The sequence below is a fragment of the Triticum dicoccoides genome, chromosome 7A (genome assembly GCF_002162155.2).
Source record: "Triticum dicoccoides isolate Atlit2015 ecotype Zavitan chromosome 7A, WEW_v2.0, whole genome shotgun sequence".
Lineage (NCBI taxonomy): Eukaryota > Viridiplantae > Streptophyta > Magnoliopsida > Poales > Poaceae > Triticum > Triticum dicoccoides.
Window position 1 is genome coordinate 158,371,253 of NC_041392.1, and position 23,374 is coordinate 158,394,626.

Genomic DNA, 23,374 nt, shown 5'->3' on the forward strand with positions numbered 1-23,374 from the left:
AGGGGGGGGGGGGTTGGGGGGTTTGGAGGGTTAATTTAGGGGTTTCATATATTGTGTTAGCTACCTAATAGAGAAAAGTTACCTCTCTTATCTCCGCGCTTGGTCGATGCTACGTACTATGCGTATAGAGAGAACTTGACACGCTAGCTAGTAAGCAAATGAAGGAAACCATTAAGTACACAAGATCGTCATGAACATATACAGAGAGAAGTGATCGACCTCTCCTTCTCCGAGAGATTGGTCGAACAACAAGTTTTTGTATATCTATCCGATGCTACTAGCTACATATATACAATATAAGATCTCTTACAATCCCTAACATCTGAAGTCAAGTTCCACATGGTATTCTCCTGCTGGATTGATGACGTGGTCAACAAAGAATCCCGCCAATTCCTCTTGAATTGCTCGTATACAATCTTTTGGTAGGAGTTCATCCCGCATCTGCCAGATCTAAATTGAAGAAGAGGGTCAATACATGTGTATGAATGAAACTCAACACAAATGATGGTAATAAAAAATATTGTGAATATTTTTGGTTACACACTTCATATGGTTTTTCAGAGTAGCCACGCTTATTAGAGGCCGTTGCGTTGTAGATGAATTCGCAAACGTAGTATCCACATAAATCATTCCCGGCTTCCTGCCACAAGCACTTTACGAGAAATAGAGGCCAATCAAACCGATAAGCAAGCATGCTAAATGGTATTGATAAAACTAGCTAGAATCAATGGGAGATGCGTGAAACTAGGTAGTAGTACTTACTTTTGGGTGTTTAAATCGCAGCTCGGTCGGCAGTCCTGAAGAAATTGTGGTGAACTCTTTCCAAACCCTGCCAGACAAAGAAAATAATTACTTGATCAAGAAATGAACAAAGTTGCCGATATGGTGCGATAATGATCGATTGAACTTACTTCTGGAGCATTCGAGTCATGTCCGCATAGTCCTCAGGATATTTTTGTCTCAAGTCTAAGATGGTTACTTCTCCCTGCTCAAGCTTAATCTCTAGGAGAATAAAGTGGAAGCTGTGCATGCATGCATGCATGCATAACTCATCAGTTACATTACTATAATCTCGAGTAATAAGAGAAACTGAATATGCACAAGACACTAACACTCACTTGAAGTTGTAAGGAAAGAGTGTTTTATCTTTGCTTTGATTTTGAGCAACAATTGTAGCAATTTTTCCTCGGTTTCTGAGACATTGTGTTTAACCATCCGTTCATGTATGACATTTGGGTTAATGAACCCAATGTCATAGATTTGTGCTTTTTTGCATTCGACGATCTTCAATCTGCATAATATAGTGAGGATAATTATATATACATGCAATGAAAGAGTTGAGCTATATATAGAGACTTAATTACAGAAGTAGTACTTACACACAGTAGCAAACCACGAGTGATTTGTTGAGGGCCTTTTGATTGTAGAACTAGAAAAACTCGTCAAAATCAACAGTAATCAGATCTTGTCCAACGAAGTCGTGCTCCTGTTTAATTCTCATCATCAAAGCATCCTTCCCAGAATTATTGCAGGTTTCCATGTACCATTCATGGAATCTTTGCATCATCGTTGTTAGAGGAGGACTTCCATATTCGACGAGAGGCTTCCCGTACTGGTATCTGAATTGGTCCACCTACATTGTACCAAACACTACATCATCGCCCAGGTAATCAGCAGGATTGGTATCGGGCACCATCCCCGGTAGATTTGCGATGATATTGCTAGACACTTTGAGCGGGGGGCACGATTGGTTTGCCTGTTCGCCGAGCTAGGGAATTTTTCCCACTTCTTCATTTTGCTAACCTTTTATCACTTGAAGTAGTTGCCTACCGGCGCGCATCTTCCAATGTCTTTTTAAGAGCACGAACATAGTTGTCATCCGGCGAAGGGGGTGGTGGTCGCTTCAGGGCATCGATAGTGCGCTTCGCTTTCACCGGATCTATCATCTCCATAGGAGGTGGAGGTTTATTTGCAAAAAAGTCCCTCACTTCGGCTTGACTGATCTCCGTGTTTTCCTCCTCGGTGAAAGGATCGAGAAGAGGTGTCTAGAGGGGGGGTGATTAGACCATCAACGTAGAAAAGTAGCAGTTTTTAATTTCTTCAAGTTAAGGTGGAGTTTTAGCAAAGCGTAAACATTCACAATACATTTCAAGCAAGCATGGCAAGAGTATATGAGCAGCGGAAAGTAAAACATGCAAGTTGCAAGAATGTAAAGGGATGGGATTGGAGTATGCAGACTCAATTGGAGATACGGAGGTTTTGGCGTGGTTCCGATAGGTGGTGCTATCAGACTTCAACCCACGAAGGGTAACAGTTGCGCGAGTCCACAGAGCGCTCCACCCACGAAGGGTCCACGAAGAAGCAACCTTGTCTATCCTACCATGGCCATCGCCCACGAAGGACTTGCCTCTCTAAGGTAGATCTTCACGAAGTAGGCGATCTCCTTGCACGTACAATCTCCTTGGTTCAACTTCACAATCTTGTTGGAGGCTCCCAAGTGACACCTAACCAATCAAGGAGACACCACTCTCCAAAAGGTAATAGATGGTGTGTTGATGATGAGCTCCTTGCTCTTGTGCTTGAAATGATAGTCTCCCCAACACTAAACTCTCTCTCACACAGATTTGGATTTGGTGGAAAGATGATTTGAGTGGAAAGCAACTTGGGGAAGGCTAGAGATCAAGATTCTTGTGGTTGGTATGGAATATCTTAGTCTCAACACATGAGTAGGTGGTTCTTTCTCGAAAAATGTATACTGGAAGTGTAGGAACGTTCTGATAGCTCTCTCCACGAATGAAGAGAGGGTGGAGGGGTATATATAGCCTCCACAGAAAATCTAACCGTTACAGACAATTCACCAAACTTGGTGGTACCGAATCATGAAACTCGGCCAGACCGATTTAGTTCAAAATGTGAACGTTAGGCTTTTTGGTGGGACCGATATGATCAACTTGGTGGGACCGATGTGCTAGGGTTAGGGTAAAACCTTAACTTGGTTTGACCGATTACACAAACTCGATGGGACCGATTTTGGTAATAAGCTAAACAAAGAGTTTGTCACGCAAACTCGGTGGGACCGATTGCTTATCTCGGTGGGACCAAAATAATTGCAACAAGTAACAAAGAGTTTGCAAGCCCATCTCAGTGAGACCGAGATCCCATTGGTGAGACCGAACTGATTAGGGTTTCTAGCAGTGGCTATGTCAAGTGAACTCGGTGGCGCTGGGTAGATCAAATCGGTGGGGCCAAGTTTGACTTTAGGTTAAGGACATATGCGGAAATGAGAAAGTGGTTGAGGGCTTTGGAGCATATCACTAAGAACTTTGAGCAACCAAGCCATTAAGAAACACCACATCCCCTTTTAATAGTATTGGCTTTCCTATGGCCTCAATGTAATCTTGGATCACTAAAATGAAAATGTAGAGTCTTGAGCTTTTGAGCTTTTGCCAATCTTCTGTCCTTAGAAGGAGTTCCACATTCTCTTGTCCACGCCACTCGACTGTTGAACTCATTTGAATAATACTAGATAAAAGTATTAGTCCAACAAGAGATATGTTGACATTAATTACCAAAATCACCCAGGGAGCACTTGTCCTTTCAATCTCCCCCTTTTTGGTAATTGATGACAACATACATCAAAGCTTTAGATAAAGATATAAAGAATAGCAGGTAAAGCTTTGGAAGGACATGTAACATGCATAGGCTCCCCCTACATGTATGCAATCATGTAAACATAGAATATAATAGCATGTGAATGCATAAGCATCACGGATCAAGCAATGAGTTACATGTATCTTGGCTATATGCATCAAAGCAAATGATATGGATATAGGAATTGCACATTCATGTTCATGAGTCCTTCTTGCAAACAATATGTACATCAGCAAGAGATCATCATCTACATGAGTGTGATGCATATACTTACCTTGTCGTCTTGAGCTGGCTTTGGAAGAGATGAACCTGAGTAAACAAGGTTAGATAACACAGAAACATCTACTAAACAGAGCAAGAACAACAAACCACAAGAGTACCAAGATTGGGATGACATGTAGAGAGTGAGTACTAGGTACTCTACTAGATATAGACACGTGCCCACAAAGGTAAATATATGCAATGAATTCGAAGATTTGCTTCCCTAGGATGTCTTTCTCCCCCTGAATCTTATATGGGATACTGGGAGAAGGTTGGGAAAAGAAAATCAGAGCACAAAAACACAAAATATTCATAACACAACCAACATGTCTTTCCCCTCTTAAAGACATGTGGCTTCTCTCCTCTTGAATACCAAGCATCTAGGGCTCTCTCTCTCTCTCTTTGATGTGATTAAGTACTCTACCCCTTTGATGTGATTAAGCTTAGGTACTCTCCCCCTTTGATGTGATTAAGCTTTGATGTGATCTATCTCCCCCTCTATCATCAATTTCCAAGAAGGGGTCTTCTGGAGTGTGAGTCGAATAGGTTTGGTCCTTGAGTAACATGACAAAGCAGCAAGTTGAATGTGATGAAGGTAGAGGACAAGAATCATTGAGTGGAGCTGGAACAAATATGCAGGATGCAAATGGCAAAGTGTCTTCTCAGCATTGATATCGATAACACCGAGTTGTTTTCTTCGGTGGAACCGAGATGGTTCGATTTGACCGAAAGAGACAAACCGGTGTGTCCGAGTTCAACACAGAAAGAATATTTGTCATCTCAGCTCACTAGGCAAATAAGATCTCACAAATATTTTCAAGGAATTAACTAAAGGATTTGCAATGAATTAGATGCAGGGAATGCAGAACAAAACAGAGAAAAAGAAAAAGAAGTCTACATGAAGTTTTTTTTTTGAAAAAGAAGGGGAACAGATATGCAAGAGACAAATGCAAACATCACAAAGAAACGCTAGAGAACTTCATCTAGAATTGGTCGGCGACAAAGTTACCTATGTTAGAGTATATTGACTGAGGAGTCAAGTGAGAACACTTGATCGTAGGTCATACTCATCGTTTAAGCTCAATATGGGGTTACCATTTTTTATCTTAGCATTTTGATGTATTCACATCTTGTTGAGCTGCTTTGACCCATGACTTGGGGTAAAGTTTTTCTAAGATGGAATAACATATCTTGGGTGGCGGTGCTGAACTTGATCACGTAGCAGAACTTGTGTGGGATGCTCAAGGTTGATGTAGCTCATTAATGATTGGGAGCACCACTTGTAGTTTGAGTTCATCTACCTACATGGGTTAGTCTTGCAAGGAAGAGCACTTGTGTCGTGGATTTGTCACGGCAGATGTCCTAGTGTGAGGACTTAGTCGTGAGGCCAACGCATCTATGTGGTAGCTTGAGAGGGGTTGAGTAGAATCGAGAGAAGCAACACAAGACAAGGGTTTAGACAACTTCGGGCCCCGGGAAACATCATCCGGTAATAACCCTATATGCTGTTTGTGGCTAGGTCTCATTATCATCACCAGGGAGTCACCGTAAACCGACTCTCCTAGCTATGTCTAGCCGTAAGATTATCTCCCTCCTCTGGGGTGCCCTGCACCTCCTTATATAAGTTGAAGGTGCAGGTTACATGTAGAGTCAAACTCGGATTAAGACTTAAACTATTTTGACTTCTCTTCATGGGCTTCTTAACGTCTCGGGCTTGTTACCCCCAGGCGACTCTGTCTGCTGGGTTATGACTGTCTGTCGGGTTATGACTGTTTGTCGATTTATGACTGTCTGCCGGGTTATGACTGTCTGCCGGTTTACCACCTGGTTTAACTGTCTGCCGGTTTACCACCTGCTGGTTTACCATCTATCTTAACTGTCTACCTTAACCATCTGTCTTAACTGTCTGCCTTAACCATCTGTCTTAACTGTCTGCATTAACCATCTGTCTTAACTCTCTGTCGATTTACCAAGTCCCAGCCGGGTTATAATTCCGGCCGGGTTATACCATGGGGTATATCCCCGACATTAGCCCCCAGTTTAATTTGGATTTATCCATGTTAAACTTATCCTGCAAAATAAACACAAGAACATATTTGACAGGTTGCACTCTGGGTTAAAAGCTCTTGTAAGCCGGCACCTGATCATCCTTAAGTCCTTGTTATTTCCTCCTTAAGTCCTTGTTATTTCCTCCTTTCTGGAAAATCCGAATCAATAGACCAGCTTCATAATCAATTTGCTGACATTGGTTTCTCACAGAAATATTGTGAAGAATAATTCATTTGATTCAACTCCCAATGCTTAACAAAAATATTGATCTTGAAATACTCATCTGATTTTCAGCCAGCTTGAAAATGTACAACTTGCCAGTTTATCATTGCCAAAATTGTCGGGTTATAAACAGATGATGCCGAGTCATAATTGTTGCTGACACCAGGTCAAAACTGAGAATTTTGAAGATTTCTCTCCCTCATATCCATATTACCTGTAGCCCCCAAGTCTTGAGTAGAGCAAAGTGATGAATTAAGACTTGCTTCAATATAAATATTACAACTTTGAAGAAATCCATGTTGTTCATCTCAATCACTAGTCAGAACTGAGTATTCCACATATGTAGCCCCCAAGTGCCGGGTTGTCATGCTTGCAGCAACCTGGGACTTGTAATTTCCTTATGCTCATAAAAACTTCAACCATTGTAGCCCCCAAGGGCCGGGTCATTATGCAATAATGAGCATGGACTTATAAATATGATCATGCAGATTGGAACATCAACGTGTAGCCCCCAAGGGTCGACTCAGTAAGATAATATTGAGCTGGGACTTTATATGTACTTCTTGGAAAAGAACATCATATGATGTAACCCGCATCATGGGGCTTGAACCCATGTCCACAAAGTTAAGAGCTTTGTGCTTTACCAACTGAGTAGTGGACCCTTCAATATAATGGATTAAGACTTGTATACCTTGAATTGTTGACAGGAGCAATTGGTAGCCCCCAAGGACCGGCTCATTATGATGTGATTAGTCGGGTCTTCAATAAGGCTAGTAAAAATGACTTTGCATTAGCCCCCAAGTGCCATGGTGCATGATGGCAGTGACATGGGACTTGTATATTTGATGTAATCTCAACTTGAATAATGTAGCCCCCAAGTGCCAGGTCGTAAGCCTGCCGCGACTCGGGACTATTCCTTCCATTGTAGAATAAGTCATATCCATTGATAAGATAATAGCCATTGCGCTGAAGCGACTTTGAAAACCTCAATCATAATACTAGTTATTGCTAACCATAAGAAAAATCCATCCATGTTGGTTATTAAACATTTGAATGATATAACTTGGTTTGAAAACTGGTTCCTGTGATATTTGATCATACTATTGGTTTACCAAGTCAGTGTAGTAAGGCTGATAACCCAAAACTTGAGCACTGGTAATTATCATTTATTGCCGGCTTGAGAACAAAGCCAGGCCGGGTTAATAAACACCGGATTTATCTCATACTGGTGACTCATAGTCAAAACCAGTCCGGGTTAATAAACACCGACGAATCATAAAGCATTATAAGTGTCAGTGTCAAAACCGACGAATCTCGGGTAGGGGGTCCCGAACTGTGCGTCTAGGCCGGATGGTAACAGGAGGCAGAGGACACGATGTTTTACCCAGGTTCGGGCCCTCTTGATGGAGGTAAAACCCTACGTCCTGCTTGATTAATATTGATGATATGGGTAGTAAAAGAGTAGATCTACCACGAGATCAGAGAGGCTAAACCCTAGAAGCTAGCCTATGGTATGATTGTATCTTGTGATTGTTGTCCTACGGACTAAAACCCTTCGGTTTATATAGACACCGGAGAGGGTTAGGGTTACACAAGGTCGGTTACAAAGGAGGAGATATCCATATTCGTATTGCCTAGCTTGCCTTCCACGCCAAGTAGAGTCCCATCCGGACACGAGACGAAGTCTTCAATCTTGTATCTTCATAGTCCAACAGTCCGGCCAAAGGATATAGTCCGGCTGTCCGGAGACCCCCTAATCCAGGACTCCCTCAGTAGCCCCTGTACCAGGCTTCAATGATGATGAGTCCGGCGCACAGTATTGTCTTCGGCATTGCAAGGCGGGTTCCTTCTCCGAATACATCATAGAAGAATTTGAATACGAGGATAGTGTCCGACCCTGCAAAATAAGTTCCACATTCCATCGTAGAGAGAATAATATTTTCGCAGATCTAATTTGCTGACTTGTTTTGGCAGCATGACGTTATGTCATGGCCCGGTGATTATTCGAACCGTTTTTTTTCAACTAGCTCCACACATAACGCGAGGCGGTTTCTTGACACGTCTTGTCAAAGCAGAGACCGTGTTCCCCCAATTATGGGACTCTCATTAATGCGATCGTGGGTAACCCAACCATGTCTAGGACTTCTAGATTATAGGCAAGTCCTAAATGGCTACGGAGAGGACGCTTGATATTCACCCTCTTTATAAAGGGACAAGGTTTTCGCTTTTTTCCTCTTGCGCTCAATCGAACCCTTCCCCTGCCTCGAGTTCCAACACCCAAAGCCCCGGTTAGGTGCTCCGGATCTTCAATCATGTCCGGATCCAGCCTTCAAGGCCGATGGATGCCCTCCTCTGTGACGGAAGAGGACATCAAGAAGTTGAGGGAGGACAGATACCTGACCGCCGAGGTTTTGCATCGGCTTCCTGCTCGAGGGCAGGTCGTCCCTACTCCCGAACCTAATGAGAATGTCGTGTTCGTCTCCCACTTCCTTCGAGGCCTAGGCCTCACTCTGGATCCCTTCGTCAGGGGTTTGATGTTCTATTACGGGCTAGATTTCCATGATCCAGCTCCAGACTCCTTTCTCCACATCTCGACATTTATTGTCGTGTGTGAGGCCTTCCTCCGCATTAGCCCTCACTTCGGCCTGTGGCTCAAGACCTTTGAAGTGAAGCCGAAGATGATCGAGGGGCAACATGCAGCGTGCGGAGGTGCATCAATAGGCAAGATGGAAGGAGCTCCATGGCCGAAAGGTTCCTTTCTAGAGGTGTCCGAATTATGGCAGCGGGAGTGGTTTTACGTCACAGCTCCCAAAAGTGCCAAGTGGGCGGCTGCCCCTGCTTTCCGCTCGGGCCCCCCACCACGACTAATGTCATGGATTATCAGAGGTCTGAGCTAGGGTCCAGCCAAGGACGTGCTGATACTGCAAAGCCGCATTCGAGATCTCTTCGTGGGAGATTTTGATTTGGTAGTGGTAATACAAGTTATGCTGGTTCGTCAAGTCCAGCCTTGCAAACGCCGGCCCCTTCGCTTGTGGGAGTTCAACCCAGAAGGACCACGTGCCATTCAAAGTTTCCTCGGCCTGACGCACGAGGATATGTACAAGTCATTCTTCGGACCTCAAATAGAGTGTCCTGATGCTACTGAGGACGTGGGCCTGAGCAGTAACCGTACCGCCGAACAAGTAAGAAATCCTCTAGCCGAACACACCGCCTTTTATTCAGCATGAAGTTATTTCTGAGAGATCGCTCTTTGACCAGGACTGGCTAACAAAGGCGAAGATGATTCGGTGTTCGGCCCCCCTCCCTGAGGGTTTGGAAAATCCGGTATTGGAAAAGATGCTCAAGCTCGCACCTTGCCCGGAGCCCTCGAAGGAAGATACAGGGGGGATAATATGGGCGGAAGCGGGCCCCCATCGCTGCCAGTTTCAACCGAGGGAATGAACGCCTCCTTAAAGGAGGATAACATGGGGAGGAAGAGGAATGCTTCTGAGAATCCGGAAGCCGATGCCTCCAAACGAAAGAAGAAGTCTCCAACAGAGGGTCTTGCCTCGGGGGGTGCTCTTGCCGCACAAATTCCGCGGGGGGGTCAGCCCTCCAACGAGTCATAAGTGATCCAAAAAATACTTTAATAGTGAAGGTATACTATCGTTCTTCTGAGAAAATAACCGCCGCATATATCTTGCAGTTCAGGTCTTAGCCCTTCTCAGCTGAGCTCGTCTTCGGGGGATCTTCTTCCGGAGATGATGGAGAGCGAAATGCCTCCCCCGGACTCCTCCGCTAAGAAGCGGGTGACCCCGAAGTGTCATCACGGAGGGCCTCCCCGGATCCGGTGAGGCCAGAAGATAATCCCATAGATCCCCGAAGTCCCCAGCGTCCGGCTCCCGAAGAGAGCAAACAAAAGAGTCTGGCACCGTTTGGTATGCGGTCAGACGTTCTGAGGGAGCTGTTAGGGCAAGCAGCCATCTTAGAAGAGCACCGTACACTAATGGGTACGGTGATGGAGAGAATTTCGTCCGCCAAAAGCGGATTACATGAAGCCTTTATGAGTCTACTGACAGGCTTTGAGGTACATGAAATAATATGTGATAGTACCGCACATGTTAGGTGTGCCATGTATAGATAGTAGCCCCTGAGACTCTGGTTGTCGTCGAGAATGGTGGCGAATAGAGGATCATAGTCCTAGGCAATAACCAGACTGCCTTTATGTGCAGGTGGTGGAAGCTCCGGTGGCTAGTCGGACTAGTGAGTTTGCCCAATTAAAACGACAACTGGATGCGGCAGACGCCGGCATCGAGCTTGTTAATAAGCGGCTTGATGAATCACAGGGTAAGTAATGTTTTCTGGTGAATGTCACATAATAAGAGCAGCATGATGCCAGTATCTTTAATATGTTGTGACTGCAGACGGAGCTGCCACCGTGGAGAACCTTCGGGCGGAACTCGCCCGAGCCAAGGAACAAGCGAGGGTTAGTAATGCGGCTGCTTTGAAGGCAGCCAAAAAGTTAAGAGCCGAGAAGGCTGCCCATTGCGAAAGCAAAAAAAAGATGGCCAAGATGGCCGTAGAATTAAAAGGCACTGCCGACCGTTGCCAGTTCCTTGAAGAAGAGAACCGAGTGAAGGCAGCGGACCTTGAGAAGGCCACTATGGAGACCAAAGATAGTCGCTCTGCTATGAGGGCGAAGAAGGAGGAGCTGCGCGAAGCCGAGGATATTGCAGCTGGGAAGCCCTTTCTGCTGCGGAGGAAGTTCGGAGATCCGCGGTATGCCCCTCTGGATAGGCTGTGGAGTTTGGCAGACGCATATATGGACTTGGAGGCGAGCGCTGTCGACGCGGTCGAATACTTCCAAGATCAATCAGATCGTGAAGTGGACAAGCTATTTTGTTCGCAATTCAACGTTCCAGAGCGTCCGCTTCCCTTGACTGATCAGCTAGCCGAATGGGCCGAACGTAATAGGTTGTCCGGACTCGCCATGAGGTTTGTTGTAGATCATTTGTGGCCGGAGAAGCCGAAGCTGAACAGCTATTTCAGCTTAGTGCAGCAGTTCCTTGGTGCGGTGCCGCGCATCAACGCGATGAAGAGGTCGGCGTGCATAGAAGGCTCGCGGATGGCCTTTGCCCGTGTTAAGGCATACTGGGCGGAGATGGATGCTACCACTGTTGCGGCGCAAGGTTCGGCCATAGGCCGAGTAGCTGCCAAGCACTATTTTGAAGAGGTTCTTGAGGGTGCTCGTTTGATAGAGCCCCAATGCTCAAAGAATATTATGTTTGAATGACATGTATTCCCATTGTAAACGCAATGTTTTTATGAAATATAGTAAGGCTGTATTTATACTTTTACCGGAAAGCAATGTGATGCATCCTGTGCGGCCGTTTGTGTATATATGTATATAACCTGAAAGATTGCAGTCGTCGGCTTCAACCCCCACGCATATAATGCGGAGGTGCTCACAAAAAACGCGTGTTCACACTTAACCCAACGTCTTGGTCCTATTAAGGAGGTGATAGCGCAACGAACGAAGCAACCGGACTATAATGCTTTAACAATTTCACTTAGCCATAGGAGTTTGACAGTGGGGCTACTAGATAGCCCCTGGTGGCTTCGCACTCTCCCGATCCCGGGGTGCGTATATGCCTGGCTGGAAAACGGCCCTTCGTTAAGGCAGAGGAATTCAAACATTCCGATAGGTCATCGAGTGGTTGACCAGTCTCACGCTATATCATGACAGTCAGTTTTCCGCTTTCTCTACTGAGGTGCTCGTCCGGATGAACCAGGGCACAATCACAGTAGTTCTCCTGGTGCTGCCTTAGCCGATAAAGCGGAACGTAAGGCACCAAAACACAGGAGCCGGGCAAACCCAACATTTGACCAAAGACAATAATTCGCAGCTGATGCATATAAGGCCAAACTCGCGACGCCGAACACTCCCTAAGGTATTCAGTCTTTATGGTATAAACCGGGCCTAAATAGTGCCCTTTGTAAGAAGCCCCTTGTGTCTAGGTACGTGCATCATTCTGACGTGGCCACATGCCAAGATGTTAGCATCCTTCCCAATTGTGCTGAGAATTCGGTGGATGTGTATCAACAAGAGACAATAAAAAAGGTTTACGCAGGGTGTTAATCTAAAAAGAATCCTTGGAACGGGTCCCTGCTGCACGTCTGCGCCTGTGTCTCCGTTGTGCCGTATCCTGGACAGGTGTAGCACGATGATCATGTGTAAAAGAGAGGAACTTAGGTGAAAAAGTTGTCGTGCAAAAAGATAGTTTTTAAAGAAACCATGTATAACTAAAAATGAGTAGAAATTTCCACTTGTCTGCACCCGTTGAGCCCCTTGTATTTGTAATAGGGGTGTGGCCATCAATCCAGTACAAATTACATATAGCAGCGCCGGACTCGTCTAACCGCGTCCGTGGTCTTGACGACCTATCAAATGCTTTAGTTGGTCAGGCCGTTTTTAGTGTGCAGCTGCCAAGGCAGTCGCATTCTCTTCGGTGCGCAAAGATCACTTAATACTTCCGTTCACTGTAATGATGCCGCGTGGTTTGGGAATCTTGAGCGTCAGGGAAGCGTAATGTGGTATTGCATTAAAGCGAGCAAAAGCTTCGCGTCCAAGTAGTCCTTGATAGCCACTTTGGAATGGAGCGATGTGGACGGTTAAATGTTCACTACGGAAGTTATCGGGGAAGCCGAATATAACCTTTAGTAGCAGGGAGCCCGTGCAATGAGCCCCTGGGCCTGGCATTACTCCTTTAAAGGTGGTATTGCTATGGCAAATTTTCGTTGGGTCTATCCCCATTTCGCGGATTGTATCCTGGTATATCAGGTTGAGACTGCTGCCACCATCCATCAGGACTCGTGTGAAGTGGTATCCGTCAATTATTGGGTCTAATACCAGGGCAACCCATCCTGCACGCCGGATACTTGCTGAGTAATCACGATGGTCAAAAGTGATCGTTTAGACGACCAGTGGCAGGACTCCACGGTGGTATGCCTTTGGGCATATTTTTCTGGGAGTGCGATTTTGTTTCTCCCCTTGATCACGTGTAACACGTTTACCATTTTGACTTATGGTGGAAATTTCTTTTGTTCCCCCAGTGTCTTGCTTGAGAGGCTCATCCTCGTCTTCGCTTGGTGTATCCTCCCCCTTGTGTACGGTGTTGAGCTTGCCAGACTGCTTGAAGACCCAACATTCTCTGTGGGTATGATTAGCTGGTTTACCAGGGGTGCTATGGATCTGACATATTTGGTCTAGAATTTTGTTTAGGCTGGACAGTTCATCTTTGGCGCCTTTAGAGGGCGGCTTTTGCTGACTTGGCCGAGAGCTTTTGAATCAGGCATTTACTGCCGTGCTCTTCGTGATGTCTTCTTTATTCCGGTGTTTGTTATTGCTGTTGCGCCGTGATTTCCCGTTTTCATCTCTAACTTCAGATGTACTGGGGTCGCTGGTGCTGCATCTGGCTAGCCAGCTATCCTCACCCGCGCAAAAGCGGGTCATGAGGCTTGTTAATGCTGCCATTGTTCTCGGCTTTTCTTGGCCGAGGTGTCTGGAAAGCCATTCATCACGGATGCTATGCTTAAAAGCTGCCAAGGCTTCGGTGTCCGTACAGTCGACAATTTGGTTCTTTTTAGTAAGAAACCTGTTCCAAAGCTTTCGGACTGACTCTCCGGGCTGTTGAGTTATATGACTCAAATCATCCGCGTCCGGAGGTCAGACATAAGTCCCTTGAAAATTTGCCCGAAAATCGTCTTCGAGCTCTTCCCAGCTTCCAATGGAGTTTTCGGGGAGGATTTTAAGCCAGTGACGAGGTGGCCCTTTGAGCTTGAAGGGTAAGTACTTGATGGCATGGAGATCATCTCCTCGAGCCATATGGATGTGGAGGATATAGTCCTCAATCCAGACCCTAGGGTCTGTTGTTCCGTCGTATGCCTCTATGTTTACGGGTTTCAATCCCTTTGGAAATTCATGGTCCAGCACCTCATCGGTGAAACATAGGGGGTGTGCGGCACCCCTGTATCTGGGTGTACCGCGTTGTTCGGATGTTTGTTGTGTTACATCGTATGCTGGGGCGCGCTTGCGTGGTCCATAGATGGATCTGGTTGCGCCGTCCTTTTGGTGCGAGCCCTCGCGTGGATCGCGTATTGGCTTGTGAGTGGCGTTGTTTGCCGCTCTATGTTGGCCGTGAGGTCGTCTATCCGGCCAGGTGGCTATTTTGATTTTTGATTGTGGGGGGTCTGAGGCCTCCTCATCGAATTCAGGTAGCAACTTCCTCTTTGGGTAGCTCTTGGTGGGGTGATTGTCGCGGTACTTCGCTGCTGTGTTGAGTACTTTACTCCATCTAATTTGGAGTGTATCCAACGCAGCCTTGAGCCTTTGCTTCTGTTTTTTTTAGACTCCTCGCGGTGGCAACAAGCCTTTGACGGGCATTCTGCTGCTCCGGGTGCCTGTCTGGCCTTATGTCGTCCGGACTATTATCTTTGACAGAATTGGTTTCTTCAGTTTGATTCTCCGTATTGTCGTGGTCCGGCAGTGGTTCGCCCTGCTCCAACGCTGGGTCTGTATGGTCGTTATTTCTGCCGAGGCAGGATTTGGGGCGGCGCTTGCGCCGCCGCTTTGACTGCTTCTCGAGGGAACAAGCCTTCGGTGCGTCCTTCCGTTCCTCGTCGTCATCTTCTTTTGGTGTGTCCACCATGTATACGCCATATGATGAGGTGGACATCCAGCGCCCTGTGGGCGGTGGTTCCTCTTCACCTCCCGCATCGTCGTCCATACCGTCGATGTCTTTGGAGTCGAAGTCGAGCATGTTGGTTGAGTCGTCGATAGTGGCTATTAAGTGGGTGGTGGGTGGGCGTCGAATTTCTTCGTCATCCGCATCCCAATCCAGTTGGCCATAATCCAGCCAGGGCTCTCCTGACAAAGAGAGAGACCTTAGTGAATTCAGAATGTCGCTGAAGGGCGAGTGCTGAAAGATATCCGCGGCGGTGAATTGCATGATCAGCGCCCAATTGGATTCGATTGGCAGGGGCGTGGGCGGTTTGGAGTCAGAAAAAGAGTCCGACACCTTGGAGTCACGGGCTGCGCAGAGGATTATGCTAGTGTTTGGCTCGATCGCCGTTGAGACTGCAGCCCCTGAGGTGGTGTCTAACCACCCGTCCTCGATTGGCGTAGTTGGCTCCGAGCTAAGAATTGGAGCTGATGCGGGCGCGGCCTCTGGGGTACTGTTCGGCGGTAGAGCTAGGTCATACCCATCGCGACAGTGCGGCGCGCCCAGCTGTGGCTCGCATCCGTCGAAGATCGAGTCTCCGCGGATGTCGGTCGTGTAGTTCAAACTTCCAAATCTGACCTGACGGCCAAGGGCGTAGCTTTCAATCTGCTCCAGATGGCCAAGCGAATTAACCCGCAGTGGAAAGCCGCCGAATACAAAGATCTGTTCGGGGAGAAAACTCTCACCCTGGACCGCATCGCTATCGATGACAGTAGGAGCCATCAAGCCTAACAGCGATGACACAGAGGAACTCTCAATCAAAGCACCAATGTCAGTGTCAAAACCGGCGGATCTCGGGTAGGGGGTCCCGAACTGTGCGTCTACGCCGGATGGTAACAGGAGGCAAGGGACACGATGTTTTACCCAGGTTCGGGCCTTCTTGATGGAGGTAAAACCCTACGTCATGCTTGATTAATATTGATGATATGGGTAGTACAAGAGTAGATCTACCACGAGATCAGAGAGGCTAAACCCTAGAAGCTAGCCTATGGTATGATTGTATGTTGTGATTGTTGTCCTACGGACTAAAACCCTTCGGTTTATATAGACACCGGAGAGGGTTAGGGTTACACAAGGTCGGTTACAAAGGAGGAGATATCCATATTCGTATTGCCTAGCTTGCCTTCCACGCCAAGTAGAGTCCCATCCGGACATGAGACGAAGTCTTCAATCTTGTATCTTCATAGTCCAACAGTCCGGCCAAAGGATATAGTCCGGCTGTCCGGAGACCCCCTAATTCAGGACTCCCTCAATAAGCCTCATCAAATAAACCTCAAAAGATCTGTCGAATAAAAATAAACGAAAAATGAGGCTTTTCATGGGCTGCCAGGCCGAAAAATTGAGGCTTTTCATGAGCTGCCAGGCCACTGAGTTAAACCATTTTACAAACCTTATAAGATGGACCTCACATAACCAATCGTCGTTTTAACTTTGACAAGTTCAGGGTCTGCACAAGATTGACTTGTCAAACGTTCAGTGGGTCGTTCCAGGAATACCTGGGCGAAGTGGCTTACTTAAAAAGGCAGGATAACCCGGGGTTTTAGGTGAATACACCTGGTTTCCAAGCCTGGCTTTTAAGCCTGTCACAAGGGTTATAACAACTCTTGTTCTTTAGAACAAAAGAGCCCCCAAGCAAAATCTCTGAGCTATGCTCAACGGGCACCTATGTTTGAGTTGTGCTTTTGCAACAGACTCTCTTTGGTCCCTTTGACCTGGGTCGCAAGCCCCCAAGTTTTTTTAAGCATGGCGTATAAGCCGGATCAAGGGGTAATCATAGCTTCGCTCAATAAGCCGGAAGCCCCCATGTGATCATAATAAGATAAGCCCATAAAGCAGGATACCAATGTTTGAACCGTGCATCATGGCAGCAAGGTCTCTTTGGCAACCTTTAATTTTTCTGAGAACTCGAACTTGCGAGAGATGAATTTCTTTTTTCAACCAGAGTTTTAAACCGGATATTGAGAGCCTCAAAGCTGTATGGGAGACATATTCCTCTTAAACCAGATTTTGAACCTGATATTGAGAGCTTCAGAGCTTTGTGATAAATAGATTGCCCTTGAGCTGGCATGTAAACCGGATATTTGAGAGCTTCAGTGGGACAGATTTCCCTTGAGCCGAATTTTAAACCGGAATCCTTTCTGATTACCGAGAACCCTTCATTGAGCCAGGATTTTGTAGTTTTCATATACTTTTTAAATCAGAAACTTTCTAATCATCTTTAAATTTTCACCAATATGGCGGTAGCCTCCATGACCGGGTTATCTCCCCCTTCAACATCCTAGGGCACTTGAATTTGCTGAAACTGGCAAGACTTGCTGAGTCATATCATTGTAGCTCCCGAGTCTTAAGACGACTCGAGGAGTTGGCTAGAGATTCTCCATATTTGACCATGATATAAACCGGCATATAGTTGAACAACGAAACGTTGTAATATGTTAAAGCTGGAGGCAAGGTAGTGAGTTGATGATCTTCGCAACACTCATTATATATCTTTAGCGTTAATAACGCGATATGAATCCACAGAAGGTTGAAGTCAACCATGGCGGGTTATAAATGATCCCATTGGAATTGTGTTAGTAACCCGGCCAGTGAGTCATCCACATTGATTGTTGAAATTACCCAAACTGCAGTGGCAACTATTTGTACTCCAATTCATTGAGCCATCGGGTGGAAACTGATAATATATTATGATCTGCTCCAGATTTGTTAATGTTATCAGCCACGTGAACTACTCCAGGTTTTGTTGAAATAGACGGGCCACAGGAGCGGTAACTTACGTGCGCTCATTAAGCAGCCCGTGCAGACGGGTGCAGCTCCGGTGTTTTGATGTAGACTAGATCGCAAGGGGCAGCAGCGTAAGCGCTTCTCGGCAGTGAATAATTGTCCTGATGTACCTGGATGACAAATGATATTGTCGTCTCTGCCATGAACATGGAACAAAAATACTTAAAGGGAGGATAATTGTTCTCGGAGGAATTTAAAGTACATTGAAAAATAAATAAGGTGAATAGCACCTGATATTTTCCTGGGACGTTGAGCCAGTCATGTACGTCATTGGTTTTCCAACTGATCTAAATTTTACTGCTTCCATGATTTTTTTGAACCGAACCTTCTCTTATCTTTTCCTTTGTTTCTTTTCCTGACCCTTGCCCAGTCAATTGAAACAGACAGCTGGAGGCGGTTTATGAAATCGCGAGCGGTCCTGAGGCAGGGGCGGGTCAAGGAGGTGCAGTAGTGGCTAGAGAGAAGCGCGACACGGGCGGGTCATGGGTGAGGCAGAGCAGCAAACTTCCTGAACCGCGGGCGGTTTGCGAGGTTGCGGAGCGGAGCATGAGTGATGCGGCAAGAAAAAGCACGAACCAGCGGGTGGTTTGCCGCAACGGCGCGGCGGTGGTGCTGCGCTTGAGACGGATGCTGAGGCCCGACGGCGACTCAGAGAGAGGATGGAGAATCGGACAGGTGGCCACTCAACAAGAGCGGCTCACAGTGGCGTGGATAAAAGGACGCCTGAGGGCGCAGATGTGACCCGGCCGAAGGCGAGGCGCGATGGCCACTCAGACCAGAGGCGATGTCGGCTTTGAACAAGCAAAAAGGTGAGCCACGTGGTTCAGTAGGGGAAAACTCGGCGGAAGCAGAGCATGGTGACTTGGCAGCAGACCACCAGGCAGACCGGTTTGAAGCGTGGACAGCTCGAGGCGGCAACAGCGCGTTGACACGGATTGTAGCGGCGGCTGCTGCAAAAATCTCAACAGGCAGCACGAGGGAGGCAGATGGACCGCTCCGGCGACTCGTGGAGGCAGCGACTTGAAGCCCGCGATGGCGAGGCCTGACGCGGAGCGAGGCGAGGCCCGACAGCGGGGTGGGTTGCTCGTTCGGCTCAAAGCGCAGCGGTGGCGGCTCAGGCGTGGCCAAGGCGGGGACGCCCGGTGACTCGGTGGCTCGGGGTCGACCAAGGCAGAGGCGGTAGTTTGGCGACTCCAACGAGATGTAGGTCGAGGCTCACAACGGCAGTTTAGAGGTGAGACCGTAGAGCGACTTGAACCAGCGCACGCAGAGGTGGCGGTTTACGGCGACTTAGCGCAGGGCCACGGGGCCAGGCGAAGCGGGGCGAAAGCAGCAGCTCACGTGCACCACGGCGGCCCACTCGAAAGCGGCCGTAACAGCGCCTCGACGCGACGGCCCATGCGGGAGAGTCAGAAGCATACAGGTGGGCGACTTGCGGTACGAGCGACCCGGCGACAGAAACTCGCGCAGAAGCGGAGGGGCGTCGGCTGCGATGACGGCACCGGCGGGTCGACAGATGATGGCTGATGTTTAAATGCTGATTGAGACGCCTGTTAATGTTTGTAGCGCCTGGCGACCACAGGTGTGGATGTAGTGGCTTGCATAACGCAGCGTGGTGGTACTTTGAAGTAATACTTTCCATTCGGATCCCACGTGGAGTATTTGATGTCGGCCGGTTCCTCAACGGCTTAACTGATTCGACTATTGTCAAGATACCATATTACTTAGCTTGATGGAAGTTGAATTGCTAGGTTCCTGGTCGCTTTTGTGTGTGACTGTTGCTGCCCTCTTTTTCTTTTTACTCTGATCTGGTAGTATTCCTAGTGTTTACGTAGCCGTTGTACGGAGAACAAAAAACTGAACTAGTAGACTACTTTCACGTGGAAGCAGTACTAGTTGTCAAATCAGCCTTGAATTTTACACTGCTGGTTGGTAGTAGTATATCTAGAAATCAATCAAATCACTTTGGAATTGCTTCAGCGGTCGCTGACGGATTGGTTTGATCTGGGGGCCCCAGCAGTAACTCGAAGGCTCTGAAGTAGTATTGCAGGAAACAGCGGACAATATGACAGCCACAAGAGCTTCAGAATCCAAGTCGGAAACAAAGACCTTGGACGACTCAAAGGGGATGCGGCGACCCATAGCACCAAGGCGGATTCGAAGACGAGGTGAGGATAGCCACAGAGACGGCGCTCGAGCCCGTGGTTAAGGTGGCAAAAAGCGAGGAACGTGCCCGCAAGGCAGCTGTCGGCGGCGACGGGCCTTTCCCATGGAGAGCTGATGGCGGCTCATAGTAAAAGTGATTCACGACAGAAGCTACTAGTAACGGCTTGGAACACCTTGGCCATCTTGCTGATCGACCAGATGAACACCATAAAAAATTTCTGATCTTGATAAAAGTTGATGTAGATCCTTCCAAAACCGATTTTTCTTCAGCCGGAAAAATTGCAGACCTCTCAAAATCTTAGCTAAGATCCCTCTAACAATTCAACACCACCGTGCGTAGGCCCCACGGTGGGCGCCAACTCGCGTGGATTTGTCACGGCAGATGTCCTAGTGTGAGGACTTAGTCATGAGGCCAACGCATCTATGTGGTAGCTTGAGAGGGGTTGAGCGGAATCGAGAGACGTAACATAATACAAGGGTTTAGACAGCTTCAGGCCCCGGGAAACATCATCCGGTAACAACCCTACATGATGTTTGTGGCTAGGTATCATTATCACCACCAGGGAGTCGCCGTCAACCGGCTCTCCTAGTTATGTATCTCCCCCTCTGGGGTGCCCTGCCCCTCCTTATATAAGTTGAAGGGGCGGGTTACATGTAGAGTCAAACTCGGATTAAGACTTAAACTATTTTGACGTATCATCATGGGCTTCTTAACATCTTGGGCTTCTCAACGTCTCTGGCTTGTTACCCCCAGGCGACTCTGTCTGCTGGGTTATGTCTGTCTGTCGGGTTATGACTATGTGTCGGGTTATGACTGTTTGCCGGTTTACCATCTGGTTTAACTGTATGCCGGTTTACCATCTGTCTTAACTGTCTGCCTTAACCATCTGTCTTAATTGTCTGCCTTAACCATCTGTCTTAACTCTCTGCCGGTTTACCAAGTCCCAGCCGGGTTATAATTCCGGTTGGGTTATACCGCGGGGTATATCCCCGACATTAGCCCCCAGTTTATTTTGGATTTATCCATGTTAAACGTATCCTGCAAAATAAACACAAGAACATATTTGACAGGTTGCACTCCGGGTTAAAAGCTCTTGTAAGCCCGCACCTGATCATCCTTAAGTCCTTGTTATTTCCTCCTTTCTGGAAAATCTGGGTCAATAGACCAGCTTCATAATCAATTTGCTGACATTGGTTCCTCATAGAAATATTGTGAAGAATAATTCATTTGATTTAGCTCCCAATGCTCAACAAAAATATTGGTCTTGAAATACTCATCTGATTTTCAGCCGGCTTGAAGATGTAGAACTTGTCGGTTTATCATTGCCAAAATTGTCGGGTTATAAACAGATGATGCTAGTCATAATTGTTGCTGGCAACGGGTCAAAACTGAGAATTTTGAAGATTTCTCTCCCTCATATCCATATTACATGTAGCCCCCAAGTCTTGAGTAGAGCAAAGTAATGACTTAAGACTTGCTTCAATATAAATATTATCACTTTGAAGACATCCATGTGGTTCATCTCAATCACTAGTCAGAACTGAGTATTCTACATATGTAGCCCCCAAGTGACGGGTTGTCATGCTTGTAGCAAACTGGGACTTGTAATTGTCTTATGCTCATAAAAACTTCAACCAGTGTAGCCCCCAAGGGTCGGGTCATTATGCAATAATGAGCATGGACTTTATAAATATGATCATGTAGATTGGAACAACAACGTGTAGCCCCCAAGGGCCGGCTCAGTAAGATAATATTGAGATGGGACTTTATATATACTTCTTGGAAAAGAACATCATATGATGTAACCCCCATCATGGGGCTTGAACCCATGTCCACAAGGTTAAGAGCTTTGTACTTTATCAACTGAATAGTGGACCCTTCAATATAATGGATTAAGACTTGTGTACCTTGAATTGTTGATAGGAGCAATTGGTAGCCCCCAAGGACCGGCTCATTATGATGTGATTAGTCGGGTCTTCAATAAGGCTAGTAAAAATGACTTTGCATTAGTCCCCAAGTGCCATGGTGCATGCTGGTAGTGACATGGGACTTGTATATTTGATGTAATCTCAACTTGAATAATGTAGCCCCCAAGTGCCAGGTCGTAGGCCTGCAGCGACTCGGGACTATTCCTTCCATTGTAGGATAAACCATATCCATTGATAAGATAATAGCCATTGCGTTGAAGCGACTTTGAAAACCTCAATCATAATACTGGTTATTGATAACCATAATAAAAATCCAGCCATGTTGGCTATTAAAGATTTGAATAATATAACCTGGTTTGAAAACTGGTTCCTGTGATATTTGATCATACTATTGGTTTACCAAGCTAGTGTAGTAAGGGTGATAACCCAAAACTTGAGCAGTGGTAATTATCATATATTGCCGGCTTGAGAACAAATCCAGGCCAGGTTAATGAACACCAGATTTATCTCATACTGACGACTTATAGTCAAAAGCCAGGCCGGGTTAATAAACACCGACGAATCATAAAGCATTATAAGCCTCATCAAATAAACCTCAAAAGATCTATCAAATAAAAACAAAGGAAAAGCGAGGCTTTTCATGGGCTGCTAGGCCGAAAAATTGAGGCTTTTCATGGGCTGCTAGGCCACTGAGTTAAACCATTTTACAAACCTTATAAGATGGACCTCACAGAACCAATCGTCGTTTTAACTTTGACAAGTTCAGGGTCTGCATAAGATTGACTTGTCAAACGTTCGGCGGGTCGTTCCAGGAATACCTGGGCAGAGTGGCTTACTTAAAAGGCAGGATAACCCGGGGTTTTAGGTGAATACACCTGGCTTCCAAGCCTGGCTTTTAAGCCTATTACAAGGGTTATAAAAACTCTTTGTTCTTTAGAACAAAAGAGCCCCCAAGCAATATTTTGAGCTGTGCTCAGCGGGTATCTATGTTTGAGTTGTGCTTTGCAACATACTCTCTTTATTCCCTTTAATTTTTCTGAGAATTCGAACTTGCGAGAGATTAATTCTTTTGGAACTGGAAATTCTTAAACCGGATATTGAGAGCTTCAAAGCTTGGTGAGGGACAGATTTCCCTTAAGCCAGATTTTAAACCGGCACTCTTTATTTTGGGCCAAAAAATTTCTGATGGCCCTTAAATTTTCATCAATATAGCAGTAGCCTCCAGGACCGGGTTATCTTTTCCTCCAATGACCCGGGCTTCTTGAATTTTCTGGAACTGGCAAGATTTTTTGGGTCATGTCATTGTAGCCTCCCGAGTCTCAAGACGACCCGAGGAGTTGTCTTGAGATTCTCCATATTTGACCGTGATATAAACCAGCATAAGACGTGTTTTATTGTCGTTCATAATGCGACGTTAATCCATAGAAGGTTGGGGTGACTGCAGCGGGTTATAAATGATCCCGTATGAGCTGTGTCAGCAACTCGGGCAATGGTTCCTCCCAACTAGCTGTTTTGAAGTTTAAGCAAACCAAAGTGGCAGCGACTTGTGCCCC